This window comes from Monodon monoceros, unplaced genomic scaffold (assembly GCF_005190385.1).
Source record: "Monodon monoceros isolate NGI ecotype Baffin Bay Population unplaced genomic scaffold, NGI_Narwhal_1 Super_Scaffold_7, whole genome shotgun sequence".
Taxonomy (NCBI): Eukaryota; Metazoa; Chordata; class Mammalia; order Artiodactyla; family Monodontidae; genus Monodon; species Monodon monoceros.
Window position 1 is genome coordinate 53,188,327 of NW_021703784.1, and position 16,165 is coordinate 53,204,491.

General features: G+C 40.9%; 1 long non-coding RNA gene across 1 annotated transcript in view; it reads left to right on the forward strand.

Annotated features, from left to right (window-relative positions):
* Positions 1-16,165, forward strand: part of LOC114886869 — a 77,374-nt gene that overhangs the window by 4,415 nt on the left and 56,794 nt on the right. Inside the window, exon 2 of the long non-coding RNA XR_003791442.1 lies at positions 1,254-1,371. This is a non-coding gene — a long non-coding RNA (uncharacterized LOC114886869). The remainder of the gene's footprint in view (positions 1-1,253; positions 1,372-16,165) is intronic.

Sequence of the window (16,165 nt, forward strand, 5' to 3'; positions counted from 1 at the left end):
TAGCTGTTGTTGCAGCCCTTTATTTACTGTGAAGGATGCTGTTGCCTGAAAAACAGGGGGTCTACAAAATAAGGGTACTTATTGCTATCTATAAATCTCTTTAAAATCTGTTCAATATAAAATGCAAAATATAAAAATCTATAAAATACACACACACACAGTAAATGCAACTTAATGACCTGAGTCAAAGAGTGTATCTTTTTATATAAAGCTTAAAAACTAACATAATACACAGATACCAGAAATCCCTTTTATTATACTTAATCTATTAGAAATATAAACCTCAACCAACTGGTTTTTCAACTTCCTTTTGTCTCTAATGATGGGACGGGTGGTTTGAACATATGCCTAAATTTCTAGTATTGGATTTAACTGGACAAGCCTGATTCTTGCCAGGATTATAAACTCTTTGAATTCTGGTTATGGGAACTACCTCTTTCTGAATTTCACTCCACCTAACTTCCCATTCACTGTTCCCTTTCTGAGATTCAACTAGCTATTTCATTTTCAATCAACTTCTCTTACAGTGTGCATTGTGACTGGCTCTTCCCTGTTAAAAGTGAGATTTGTGTTTTTCAGTAGGATTAATTCTTCCCTTATCTGTAGATGGTGAATAATCTAACTGGATCTATCAAGACACCCCCTACCCCAGAACAAGTCTTGCTCAATGAAGATTATGGACAGAATGACTAATTAATAGGCTCTTACCACCATGGAGTCTTCATTCATTCAATAAGTATTTATTGAGAATCAGTTAGGTGCCAGCCAGTCTGCTAGCAATGAGTAGATACTATCCCATTACTCTTGGTGTTTGGCTATTGAGAAAGAGAGGATAATACTACAGAATGATTAAATATTATGCATAGTAAGTTAGGGGAATATTGTGCTGTCATTTCTAAGACTATGATTTTTAATCTTTTTCTTTTTGAGGGAGTCATAGACCCCTTGAATCTTGTCAGTCTTGCCCCGGAAAACAAATACATCCCCAAAACTTAGCAATAATTTCAAGTTGTTCATGGATCCTTTGAAGCCCTTTCATGAATTCTGGGTTTAGAATTCCCACCCTAAATGATAAATGCCAAGATAAATTCATATCTTGGAATGTCTGAAGAAGCAGACATTCCAAGATATATGGAGGGGAAGGTAGACTAAGTGCTTAGGAGTGGCAGCAGCAAGAATGAAAAGTGAGTTTCTATAGCTTTATCTTACATGTGTTATCATCAGCTAACATATGTAATAATTAATGTTTCCAGGAATAATCCACACTGAGGACCCAATGCCCCACAAAGTGAACCTTGGCCTCCCACAGAAGAACGCTTTAAGGAGCTACCAACTCATTTACCTTTGCTCTAGTGCAGCACCCATATTATGGTTGGTAAGAGGTACTATAAAACTAAGTAGGGTAAAGGGGATGGAAACTGGGGTTTTGTGTGTTTGTGCTATTTTATATAGTTATACAGAATGTCAAGGAAGTTGTCTCTGATAAGGTGATATTTGAGCAGGAATTTATAGAAGTGGGGGATTAAACCATGTGAATATCCAGGACAGCCTTTCAGCCAAATGGAGCAGCAAATGGAAGGAGGCCAGTGAGCAGAGCAGAGTGAGTAATGAGAGAGGGAGCGTGGCCTGAGTGAGGTCAGGAGGGAGTTGAGGTGTGTGTGTCAGGTCTCCCAGGGTTGGATTGAAAGAGTCAGAGGTAAGGGACAAGCAGAATCTGAGGGTACCAGACTCAGGATCATAAAATGCTGTTAGTAATGGGAAAACTGCTCAGTGAAATCCAGTGGGGGATGTTTTGGGATGATTAGCTGGATAATATAGAGAGGCTTACCGAGCCGGACCTTACCCTAGTGATGGTTAACTAATGGACACTGTTCTGTGTGTGTGAGGGGGTGGGGATAGGGTGGAGTCAGAAACAGAAAGAACAATGGAGAAAATACTTAGGAAAGTGGATAGAAAACAGAAGACTAGGATATCTTAAGTGGGAAGAGCTTAGAAATCAAGGAAAGGAAGAAGGATTAGGAAAGAGGGGGAGGGAGTAAGGAACTAATATTTGTCACATGGCCACAATTTGCCAGGATCTTTACATTTATATTTTAATTTTGTTTTAAAGCAGTACTACAAGATGAGTGTTATTGTCCCCATCTTGCAGATAAGAAAATTTCAAGCCCAGAAAAGTTGAGTAACTTGATAAAGGTGATATGCTACTAGTAAATAGTAGGAGAGGATAACTTTATTATTTTGTCTTCAGTTCTTATTATTTTCTTATGTTGCTCTGTTGATTCATTCCTAATATTATATTTGGAGAAACAAAATGATGTTACAGGTAGGAAGACAACAGAAGGATGGCAAAGTGGCCGGCATGGTTAGAATTTTGTCCTGGGCAATCAATCCTCAGTGTTGGACTGCACAACTGGCCTTATAAAAAAGGCCACAAGGTGTCAGCGTCTTACTCGTTGGTTTGGGGGCCTCTCCTGCTCCTGTGGCCAACTGTATCAGTATAAAAATATTGAATAAAAAGTAATATATCACTTATAGATGATATTTAGAAACTGACCTATCTTAACCAGAAATACTTGTCGAGAAATAGTCTAAAAGTTCCTAAGTTCCCAGAAATACATCCATCGATAGGCATTTGGATCTTGACATTTGCCTCCAAGTGAGCAGGATAAAAGAAACCATTTCCAATGATGTGTGGGGTTATGCGACATGGTAGAATGTAGTGGTCAAGTTTCCACTGGGACGTCAGAGAGATCTGTGTTAAAATGCTATCTCCCACCTTTAGCTACATGGTATTGTGCAATTTCTTCATCGGTAAATTCCCTACCTCTTAAGTTCATTGTGAATATTAAATAGCACATAAAAAGCTCTTGGTAAAGTGCCTGACACTTACCACTCAATAAATAGTAGCCATTATATAATATCTAGCTAGCTAGCTAGCTAGCTAGCTAGCTACCTACCTACCTATTGCAGAACTAGCATTACCCTAATACAATCATATCTAATAGCTATAATACATTTATCTATGATAGCACATAATTTTTAAAAATATTTTTTCTTCTAGTTTTATTGGGATATAATTGACATATAGCACTGTATAAGTTTAAGGGGTACAGCATAATGATTTGACTTCCATACATCATGAAATGATTGCCACAATAAATTTAGTGAGTATCCATCATCTCATAGGAATACAAAATAAAAGAAAAAAAAGTTTTTTTCCCTTATGATGAGAATGCTACCGAGCCAAACTCGGGTCTGCTACCCATGTGCAGTAAAGCCAATCTCCAATCTGTTGACACCGGGTTGTGGTGAAGGAAAGTGCAGCTTTATTGTAAAGGTGCCAATACAAGGAGAACAGGTGGCTTGAGCTCAAAAAACCCCAAACTCGGGCTTCCCTGGTGGCGCAGTGGTTGGGAGTCCGCCTGCCGATGCGGGGGACGCGGGTTCGTGCCGGTCTGGGAGGATCCCACGTGCAGCGGAGCGGCTGGGCCCGTGGGCCGTGGTCTCTGGGCCTGCGCGTCTGGAGCCCGTGCTCCGCAGGGGGAGAGGCCACAGCAGTGAGAGGCCCGCGAACCGCAAACAAAACAAAACCAAACAAACCCCCCCCCAAACTCCCTGAAGGGTTTCAGCAAAGCATTTTTAAGGGCAAGATGAGGGAAGGGTGTCCTAGAGTATGTGATCAGCTCCTGCACAATTCTGATTGGGTGATGGTGAAGTAACAGGGTGGTGGCACAGGGGTTAACATTATCAATCCTGAGGCCTGAGGACTATGTGCTCATGGTCATCAAGTAGTTAACACCTTCCATTTGGTGGGGGGTTTTCACATCTGGGAAACAACTCAGGAAACATGCATCAGATACTGTTATCTAGGTACTTCGGAGAGGAGCTAAAGCAGAGGATATGGGGGAGGGCTCTGCCCCCAGCAAGGCTCCATAGGGTCCTGCTTGGTTACAACAAGTCTTAGGATTTACTCTCTTAACAACTTTCATACATAATATACAGCAGTGTTCGTTATATTAATCGTGTTGTACATTACATATCTAGTAATTATCTATAACTGGAAGCTTGTACCTTTTGACCACTTTCATCTAGTTCCCCCTCCTCACATCCCCACCTCTGGTAACCACAAATCTGATCTCTTTTTCTAAGAGTTTGTTTGTTTGCTTTTGAAGTGTAATTGACCTACACCGCTATGTTAGTTCCTGGCACACATGTAGTGATTTGCTATTTCTATACATTACAAAATGATCACCACAATAAGTGTAGTTACAATCTCTCACCATACAAAGATATCACATAATTATTGATCATATTCCCCACACTGTACATTTCATCCCTGTGACTCATTCTTTTTGTAACTGGAAGTTTGTACCTCTTAATCTCCTTCATGTCTTTCACACATCTACCCACCTCCCTCCCCTCTGGCAACTGCCTGTTTCTTTGTATCTATGAGTCTGTTTCTGTTTTGTTATGTTTGTTCATTTGTTTTGGTTTTTAGATTCCACATACAAATAAAATCATACAGTATTTGTCTTTGTCTGACTTATTTCACTTAGCATAATACCCTCTAGATCCATCCAAGTTGTCCCATATGATAAGATTTCTCTTTTTAATGGCTGAGTAGTATCCCATTGTATATATATTCCACATCTTCTTTATTCATTCATCCATCCATCATCAGGCACTCAGTTTGCTTTCATACTTGGCTTTTGTAAATAGTGCAGCAATGAACATACGAGTACATATATCTTTTCAAATTAGTGTTTTCATATTCTTTGGATAAATATCCAGAAATGGGATTGCTGGATTTTATCATAGCTCTATTTTCAATTTTTTGAGGAACCTCCATACTGTTTTGCATAGTGGGTACACCAGTTTACATTCCCACCAGCAGTGCACAGGGTTCCCTTTTCTTCACATCCTCACTAACACTTATTTGTTGTCTCTTTGATAACCGATATTGCCATTCTGACAGGTGTGAGGTGATATTTCATTGTGTGTGTTTTCTTTCTTTTTAATTATTTTTGGCTGTATTGGGTCTTAGTTGTAGCACTTAGGATCTTTGTTGAGGCATGAGGGATCTTTTCACTGCGGTGCGCAGGCTCTTCTTTGCAGCACGCAGGCTTCTCTCTAGTTGTGGAGCACAGGCTCCTGGGTGCGTGGGCTCTGTAGTTTGCAGCAGGCGGGCTCTCTAGTTGAGGCTTGCAAGCTCAGTAGTTGTGGCGCTTGGGCTTAGTTGCCCTGCAGCATGTGGGATCTTTGTTCCCTGACCAGGGATCGAACCCGTGTCCCCTGCATTGTAAGGTGGATTCTTTACCACTGGACCACCAGGGAAGTCCCTCACTGTGGTTTTGATTTGTATTTCCCTGATGATTTGTGATGTTGAGTATCGTTTTACCTGTTGGCCATTTGTATGTCTTCTTTGGTAATATGTCTGTTCAGGTCCTCTACCCATTTTTAAAATCAGGTTTTTTTTGTTTTGTTTTGTTTTGTTTTTTGTTACGTGGGCCTCTCACTGTTGTGGCCTCTCCTGTTGCAGAGCACGGGCTCCGGACGCGCAGGCTCAGCAGCCATGGCTCACGGGCCCAGCCGCTCTGCAGCATGTGGGATCTTCACGGGCCGGGGCACGAACCCGTGTCCCCTGCATCGGCAGGCAGACTCTCAACCACTGCGCCACCAGGGAAGCCCAGGTTTTTGTTTTTTTTTTATGTTGAGTTATATGAGTTATTTGTGTATTTTGGATATTAACCACTTATCAGATGTATCATTTGCAAATATCTTCTTCTATTCAGTAGTCTGCCTTTGGTTTTACTGATAGTTTCCTTTGCTGTGAAAAGATTTTAATGTAGTCCTATTTATTAATTTTTTCTCTTATTTCCCTTCCATGAGGAGACATATCTAAAAAAATATTTCTAAGATCGATATCAAAGATCATGCTGCCTGTTTTCTTCTAGGAGTTTTATGGCTTCAGCTCTTACATTTTCGGTTTCTAATCCATTTTGAGTTTATTTTCGTATATGGTGTGAGAAAGTAGCACAATTTGATTCTTTTGCAGATAGCTGTTTTCTGAATACCATTTATTGAAGAGGCTGTCTTTTCCCCATTGTATATTCTTGCCTCCTTTGTTGTAGATCAATTGCCTATATAAGTGTGGGTTTACTTCTGGGCTCTCTCTTCTGTTCCATTGATCTAGGTGTTTTTGTGCCAGTACCATACTGTTTTGATTACTGTAGCTTTGTAGTATAGTTTGAAATCAGGACGTGTGACACCTCCAGCTTTGTTCTTTTTTCTCAAGATTGTTTTAGCTATTCATAGTCTTTTTTGTTTCCATACAAATTTTAGAACTATTTGTTCTAGTTCTGTGAAAAATGTTATTGGTATTTTGATATGGATTGCATTGAATCTGTGGATTGTTTGGGGGAGTATGGCAATTTTAACAATATTAATTCTTCCAATCTGTGAGCACAGTATATCTTTCCATTTGCTTGTTGTCTTCAATTTCTTTTTATTTTCTTCCTGTTTTATTGAGATATAATGGACTTACATCACTGTATAAGTTTAAGGTGTACAGCATAATGATATGATTTACATACATCATGAAATGTTTACCACAGTGAGTTTAGTGAACATCCATCATCTCATATAGATACAAAATAAAAGAAAAAGACAAAAATATGTTTTCTTTGTGATGAGAACTCTTAGGATTTACTCTCTTAACAACTTTCATACATAACATACAGCAGTGTTAATTATATTTATCATGTTGCACATTACATCCCTGGTACATATTTATCTTATAACTGGAAGTTTGGTCCTTTTGACTACCTTCATCCAAGTCCTCTCTCCCCAACCCCCACTTCTGGTTACCACAAATCTGATCTCTTTTTCTATAAGTTTGTTTGCTTTTGAAGTATAATTGAACTATAACACTATGTTAGTTCCTGGCATACAATATAGTGATTCAATATTTCTATGAATTTAATTAATTAATTTATTTATTTATTTACTTACTTACCTATTGCCTGCGTTGGGTCTTCGTTGCTGTGTGCAGGCTTTCTTTAGTTGCAGCGAGCGGGGGCTACTCTTCGTTGCAGTGAACGACGTTATTATTGCGGTGGCTTCTCTTGTTGTGGAGCAGGGGTTCTAGGCACGTGGGCTTCAGTAGTTGCAGCACATGGGCTCTAGGGCATGCGGGCTTCAGTAGTTGTGGCTCACGGGCTCTAGAGCACAGACTCAGTAGTTGAGGTGCACAGGCTTAGTTGCCCTGTGACATGTGGGATCTTCACGGACCAGGGATTGAAACCGTGTCCCCTGCATTGGCAGGCAGATTCTTAACCACTGCACCACCAGGGAACTCCCTCTCTCCATTTTAAAACAATCACCAAGGAGTCTAGTTATGATCTGTCACCATTCAAAGATATTACATAATTATTGACTATATTCCCCAGGCTTTACATTTCATACCTCTGACTAATTTATTTTGTAACTGGAAGCTGTACCTCTTAATCTCCCTCACCTATTTCTCTCCTCTCCCTCCCCTCTCCTCTCTGGCAACCACCTGTTTGTCCTCTGTATCTATTAGTATGTTTCTGTTTTGTTCTGTTTATTTGTTTTGTTTTTTAGATTCCACATATAAGTGAAATCATAGAGTATTTGTCTTTCTTTTTTGAAAATTGTTTTAAAAATTATTTTTGGCTGCATTGGGTCTTCATTGCCGCACGTAGGCTTTCTCTAGTTGCAGCGAGCGGGGGCTACTCTTTGTTGTGGTGCGTGGGCTTCTCATTGTGGTCGCTTCTCATTGCGGAACATGGGCTCTAGGCGCGCGGGCTTCAGTAGTTGCAGCATGCAGGCTCAGTAGCTGTGGCTTGCGGGCTCTAGAGGGCAGGCTTAGTAGTTGTGGCACACGGGCTTAGTTGCTCTGCGTCATGTCAGATCTTCCTGGACCAGGGATTGAACCCATGTTCACTGCATTGGCAGGCGGATTCTTAACCACTGCACCACAAGGGAAGTCCAATATTTGTCTTTCTCTGACTTATTTCACTTAGCCTCTAGGTCCATCCATGTTGTCACAGATGGTAAGATTTCATTCTTTTTTATGGCTGAGTAATATTCCACTGTATCTTTATCCGTTCATCTACTGATGGGCACTTAGGTTTGCTTCCATATCTTGGCTATTGTAAATAATGCTGCAGTGAACATATGGGAGCATATATCTTTTCAGATTAGTGTTTTCATTTTCTTCAGATATACACCCAGAAGTGGAATTGCTGGATTATATGGTACTTCTATTTTTAATTTTTTGAGGAACCTCCATAATGTTTCCCATAGAGGCTGTACCAAGTTACATTCCCATCAACAGTGCACAAGTGTTCCCTTTTTTCCACATCCTCACCAACACTTATTATTTGTTGTCTTTTTGATAACAGATATTGCCATTCTGACAGGTGTGGTTTTGATTTGCAATTCCCTGATGATTTGTGATGTTTTAATGTGCCTGTTGGCCATCCTTATGTCTTCTTTGGAAAAATCCCTATTCAAGTTCTCTGCCCATTTTTTAAGCAGGTTGTTTGTTTTTTAGATATTGAGTTGTGTGAGTTGTTTGCATATTTTGGATATTAACCCCTTATCAGATAAATCATTTGCAAATATCTTCTCCCATTCAGTAGGCTGCTTTTTGTTTTGTTTATAGTTTCCTTTGTTGCGCAAAAGCTTTTCAGTTTGACGTATTCACATTTGTTTATTTTTTGTTTCCCTTACCTAAAGAGACATATCCAAAAAGATATTACTAAGACTGATGTCACAGAGCATACCTCCTATGTTTTCTTCTAGAAGTTTTATGGTTTCAGGTCTTACATTTATGTCTTTAATCCATTTTGAATTATTTTTGTGCATGGGGTGAGAAAGTAGGGACTGCATCAAATTTAAAAACTTCTTTAAGGTAAAGGGAACAATATCAAGAGTGAAAAGGCAATCTATGGAATGTGAAAATATTTGCAAGCCATTTATCTGATAAGGGATTAATATCCCAAATGCACAAGAAACTCCTACAACTTGGTAGCAGAAAAACAAATAACCTGATTGAAAAATGGGACAAGACTTAAAAAATATATTTCTCCAAAGAAGATATATATATGGCCACCAGGTATATGAAAAGCTGCTCAGCATCACTAACCATCAGGGAAATGCAAGTCAAAACCACAATGAGATACCACCTCACACCTGTTAAGATGGCTATTGAAAACCAACCAAACAAAAGATTACGGGACTTCCCTGGCCGTCCAGTGGTTGAGACTCTGCACTTCCAATGCAGGGGATGTGGGTTTGATCCCTGGTTGGGGAACTAAGATTCCACATGCCACATGGTATGGCCAAAAACTTAAAAAAAGAAAACAAAAACCCAAAAGATAAGTGTTCATGAGGATGTGGAGAAACCAAAACCCTTGTACACTGTTGCTGGGAATTTAAATGATTCAGCTACTATGGAAAATAGTTTGGAGATTCCTCAAAAAATTAAAAATAAAACTACCATATTATCCAGCAATTCCACTTCTGGGTATGTATCCAGAAGAATTAAAATCAAGATGTTGAGGAGATGTTAGCCCTCTCATATTCGTTGAAGCATTATTCACAGTAGCTAAGATATGAAAACAACCCAAATGTTCATCAACAGGTGAATGGACAATGAAAATGTGGTGTATACATAGAATGGAGTATTATTCAGCGTTAAAAAAGATGGAAAGCCTACCATTTATGACAACATGGATGAACCTGGAGGACATTATTCTAAGTGAAATAAACCAGCGTTATAAGGACAAATACTGTATGATTCCCCCTTATATGAGGTATCTAGAATAGTCAAACTCATAGAAGCAGTGAATAGAATGGTGGTTGCCAGGGGCTGGGAGAAGGGGAAAATTAGGAGTTGTTCAATGAGTAAAAGTTTCAGTTATGCTAGATGAATAAATTCTAGTGACCTATTGTGCAACATAGTACCCACAGTTAACAGCACAGTGTTGCGCATTTAAAAATGTTAAGAGGGTAGATCTCATGTTAAGCATTCTTACCACACACACACAAAATAATGGGACACAAGGAAACTTTTGGAGGTCATGGACATGTTTATTACCTTTATTGTGGTGGTGATATCATGGTGTGTGCATATGTCCAAACTCATCAAATTGAATACATTAAATATGTACTTTTTTTGGTATATCAATTATACTTCAATAAAGCTGTTGTTTTTCCTTTTTTTAAAGTCTGCTGTCTGGAGTCCCAGCCCCAGAAGTTCTGACTTAGCTGGTCTGGGGTACAGCATGGTCATTGGAATTTTTATAAGCATTCTAGATGATTCTAATATGTAACTAGGGAGATAAATACTTCTCTAGACTAATATCTCACTTTACAGATGGGAAAGAGAGGCTCAGAGAAAGTGAGAGTGACTTGTCTGGTGAAATGAGATCAAGAACTCAAACTGAGGTCTCCTGACTCCTAGTCCTGGGTTCTGTCTAGCACATAACGTGCCTCAGGCTCACTTCTTATGCTTCTACACAAACACTCTGTCCCAGTCAAATTGTCTCATGTTATATTCCCTGAACATACCAGGTCCATCCCTGTGTCAAATCCACAGCAGTACAAGCTGCCATTGGAGTGCTTATTATGTGCCCAAACTGAGCAAACCAAATTACATGTGTTACCTCTAATCTATACATCAAGCTTTCAGGGAAAGCATGAGTATCCCCATTGTTAGAGGAGGAACCTGATGTCAGAGACTCTAAGAGACTAGTTGCAATACTGGCTAATGAGGAGAAGCAAGAATTTTTTTTTTAAGATTTTTTGATGTGGACCATTTTTAAAGTCTTTATGGAATTTGTTACATAATTGCTTCTGTTTTATGTTTGGTTTTTTGGCTGTGAGGTATGTGGGATCTTAGCTCCCCGACCAGGGGTCGAACCTGCACCCCCTACATTAGAAGGCGAAGTCGTAACCACTGGACCACCAGGGAAGTCCTGGAGAAGCAAGAATTTAACAAAGTTCAGTTGGACTCCAAAGCCCAGGCTCTTGAGCTACACTCACTGCTATCTGTTCCCACCCTGCCTTACCTTCCTGAGTTATTTCTCCATTAGAACCAGCTCTAGTTTCAAACCCTCCCTGAAAGCCCTTCCACCCCATCTTTTTATTTACTCAATTTTCATGGCACTGATCACCCACATTAGCTGTTTGGGTGAGTCCACCTCACGTGGTAACTTATTTTGTCATGTATATGACCTGTTTCCTTCTCCTTGAGGCTGGGAAGGACAAGGACCTTCCTCTGACTATGTTTCTGTCCTGGTCCTGTAGCTGTGTCAAGATATGGTGCTATTGCAAGATCATAATACTTAGTTTTTTCTGAGACTCCTCCCCTGGGAATATCTGGAGATGGGGAGAGCCTATAGGCCCAAATGGAGTTGAAAATTTGAACTAAGAAGGAATAGAGCTTTCCTCGGGCTCAGATTTGTAATAATATTTATAAGTAAGCCTCTAGGTGTCAGTAGAAAGCCTAGTTTTGATAGAGTGTCTCAAATGAAATCAAAATCTCAGGCTAGAAGGACTTCTTCTCATCTCAGTCATCAACCTAAAGCTAGAATTCCCTCTCCAACATAACAACAACCATAGCAGCATTCCTTCCAGACCAGGGTCTGGTGATGAGGAACCCACTGTTTCTGAGGCAGCCTCTTCAATGTTTGGATAGCTTTGTTAGAATGCTTTTCTTGATTTTGTGAAACTCTGCCTCCTTCTAGCTTTCACTACAAGGCAACTAAGTGAAAACAACATATGCACTGCATCTGGGCCTGGGCATGTGAGAGGCCTGGTGTGGCTGAGTCAGGCCTTCTACACAAGATTCATTACTCAAGGATGTTGGTGGGATCAGTGGGAGCCCCACTGCTCTGGGCTATCCTGCCCATCAGCCCCTCCCTTATGACCTAAGCATTGTTGACCCTCAGAACACCAGGGAAGGAAGGAAGGAAGCAACACACCTCTGGCAGACTGCTGTCCTCTCAGACACAGGGATGAAGAGGGTGACTCTTTACAGCAGAGTCCAAAGACCTGGAGAGTATGTGTCTTGCTCAGAGAAGCCTCCTTTTCACTTCTGTTCTTCCCAAGGGCTCCTGTCCAATAGCCAGATTGTTGCTTAGCCAAGCCCAATTTTTCTGCTCAAAAAATTAATAGGGGGCTTCCCTGGTGGCGCAGTGGTTGAGAGTCCGCCTGCCGATGCAGGGGACGTGGGTTCGTGCCCCGGTCCGGGAAGATCCCACATGCCGCGGAGCGGCTGGGCCCATGAGCCATGGCCGCTGAGCCTGCGCGTCTGGAGCCTGTGCTCTGCAACGGGAGAGGCCACAGCAGTGAGAGGCCCGCGTGCCGCAAAAAAAAAAAACAATTAATAGGGACTGCCACTGTGTTTTCTGGTCCCAATTGTATTCTTTAGTAATATATAGAACAAACACAGTATCTCTTCCTCTAGGAATCTCAAGATGGAAATTAAGCCATCCATCCCTCCATCCATCCATTTATCCAACTATCCAACCACTAAGCATGTCTTTACTGGGAGCCTACCATGTGCCAGGCACTGAGCTTCCTAGTAAGCAGACAATAAGTGGCAAATGGTATTACTGTATTAATGACCTGATGATTAACTTAGTCAAAGGTAGATCCACTTTTTTTTTTTTGCATTGTTAATATTTTTTAATTTTTTTTTTTACACCATTATTGGAGTATAATTTCTTTACAATGGTGTGGTAGTTTCTGCTTTATAACAAAGTGAATCAGTTATACATATACATATGTTCCCATATCTCTTCCCTCTTGCGTCTCCCTCCCTCCCACCCTCCCTATCCCACCCCTCCAGGCGGTCACAAAGCACCGAGCTGATCCCCCTGTGCTATGCGGCTGCTTCCCGCATATATACGTTTGGTAGTGTATATATGTCCATGCCACTCTCTCTCTTTGTCACAGCTTACCCTTCCGCCTCCCCATATCCTCAAGTCCATTCTCTAGTAGGTCTATGTCTTTATTCCTGTCTTACCCCTAGGTTCTTCATGACATTTTTTTTTCTTAAATTCCATACATATGTGTTAGCATACGGTATTTGTCTTTTTCTTTCTGACTTACTTCACTCTGTATGACAGACTCTAGGTCTATCCATCTCATTACAAATAACTCAATTTCGTTTCTTTTTAAGGCTGAGTAATATTCCATTGTATATATGTGCCACATCTTCTTTCTCCATTCATCTGATGATGGGCACTTAGGTTGTTTCCATCTCCGGGCTATTGTAAATAGAGCCGCAATGAACATTTTGGTACATGACTCTTTTTGAATTATGGTTTTCTCAGGGTATATGCCCAGTAGTGGGATTGCTGGGTCATATGGTAGTTCTATTTGTTAGATCCATGTTTATATGGGGGATTTCTGGGAAGGGAATGGAGAGATAAGGGAATGAGCACATACTGAACATTGACTGCCTACCAGGCAAGGTGTTAGGTGCTTGCTTTACTTGCCATATATCGTTTAAGTCTTACCATCATCTCATGATGTGTGTTATCTACATCTCCATTTTAAAAAGGAAGAGGCTAAGACTTAGCCTAAATAAGTTGACCAAGGACACATAACCAGTAAGCAGTGGAGCTGGACTCTGGTTACAGACCTCCCCATCATGCTGTGGTCATCACATGAAAATCCCTAGGACAGCTGAAGGAACGTCATGGTCTCTTCATGTACTGTGTCTGGAATGAATACTGCTTTAAATTACGCTTTTTTTTCAAGCTTTCTAACCAAAACCCCTCATTTTCTCTGTTGTATTTTTACTTTCATTTTATTTTATTTTTGGCTGCACTGCATGGCTTGCGGGATCTTAGTTCCCCGGCCAGGGATTGAACCCACACCCTTGGCAGTGAAAACACGGAGTCCTAAACACTGGACTGCCAGGGAATTCCCTCTGTTGTATTCTAAATTTTAAGTTCATAGGGTGATTTCTTTGTTGTTATTTTCTATAGAAGTCAAATTTCCTGTCAATGCTTTTCCATCATAAATTTGGACACATGACAAAGCATATGAAAGTCAATAGCAGTAATTTGGGTATTCATCAGTTTGTTTTTCCTCTAGAATTAGTTCTGTACTATATTTACTTTAATTGATAAATTGCTATGATAATATCAAAGACAATTTTCAAGAAAATAAAGTAGGGGGGACCTTCAATATAGCAGCGGAGTAAGATGTGGAGATCACCTTCCTCTCCACAAATACGTCAAAAATACATCTACATGTGGAACAACTCCTACAGAACACCTACTGAACGCTGGCAGAAGACCTCAGACTTTGCAAAAGAAGGCAGAGCACCGCCTAAACGAGCTCCAGAGATGGGCACAAGTGCGGCTATTGGCTTGGACCACAGAGATGGGCATGAAATGCTAACGCTGCTGCTGCAGCCACCAAGAATCCTGTGTGCAAACACAGGTCACTATCCACACCCCCCTGGGAGCCTGTGCAGCCTGCCACTGCCAGGGTTCCGTGATCCAGAGACAAGTTCCTTGGGAGAACACACGGTGCGCCTCAGGCTGTTGCAATGCCACGCTGGCCTGTGCTGCTGCAGGCTCACCCTGCATTCCAATTATAACTTCCGTACCCCTCCCTCCCCCAGGCCTGAATGAGCAAGAGCCCCCTAATCAGCTACTGCTTTAACCCGGTCCTGTCTGGGTGGGAACAGATGCCTGAGGGCAACCTACACACAGAGGTGGGGCCTAAACCAAAGCTGAACCCCAGGAGCTGTGCGAACATAGAAGAGAAAGGGAAATTTCTCCCAGCAGCCTCGGGAGCAGCGGATTAAATCCCCACAATCAACTTGATGTACCCTGAATCTGTGGAATACCTGAATAGAAAACAAATCATCCCAAAATTGAGGTGGTGGACTTTGGGAGCAACTGTAGACTTGGGGTTTGCTGTCTGCAACTGACATGTTTCTGATTTTTATGTTTATCTTAGTATAGTTTTTAGCACTTGTTATCATTGGTGGATTTCTTTATTGGTTTCATTGCTCTTTCTTATTTTTTTATTATTATATATTTTTGTGCTTATTATTAAAAAATTTTTTTTTCTTTCTTTTTTCTCAATTTTCTTCTGAGCTATATGGCTGAAAGGGTTTTGGTGCTCCAGCTTGGTGTCAGGCCTGAGCCTCTGAGGTGGGAGAGCCGAGCTCAGGACACTGGTCCACCAGAGACCTCCCAGCCCCACGTAATATCAATTGGCAAGAGCTCTCCCAGAGATCTCTGTCTCAACGCTAAGACCCAGCTCCACCCAATGGTCAGCAAGCTCCAGTGCTGGATAGCCCATGCCAAACAACTAGCAAGACAGGAACACACCCCACCCATTAGCAGAGAGGCTGCCTAAAATCATAATAAGTTCACAGACACCCCAAAACACACCACCAGACATGGCTCTGCCCACCAGAAAGACAATATCCAGCCCCACACACCAGAACACAGGCATCAGTCCCCTCCAACAGAAGCCTACACAAGCCACTGAACAAACCTCACCCACTGGGGGCAGACACAAAAACAACGGGAACGATGAACTTGCAGCCTGTGAAAAGGAAAACCAAACACAGTAAGTTAAGCAAAATGAGAAGACAGAGAAACACACAGCAGATGAAGGAGCAAGGCAAAAACCCACCAAACCAAACAAATGAAGAGGAAATAGGCAGTCTACCTGAAAAAGAACTCAGAGTAATGATAGTAAAGATGATACAAAATCTTGGAAATAAATGGAGAAAATACAAGAAATGTTTAACAAGGACCTAGAAGAACTAAAGAGCAAACAAACAATGATGAACAACACAATAAATGAAATTAAAAATTGGCTGGAAGGAATCAATAGAATATCTGAGGCAGAAGAACGGATAACTGACCTGGAAGATAAGATAGTGGAAATAACTACCGCAGAGCAGAATAAAGAAAAAAGAATGAAAAGAATTGAGGACAGTCTCAGAGACTTCTGGGGCAACATTAAACACACCAATGTTCGAATTATAGGAGTCCCAGAAGAAGAAGAGAAAAAGAAAGGGTCTGAGAAAATATTTGAAAAGATTATAGTTGAAAACTTCCCTAATATGGGAAAGCAAATAGTCAATCAAGTC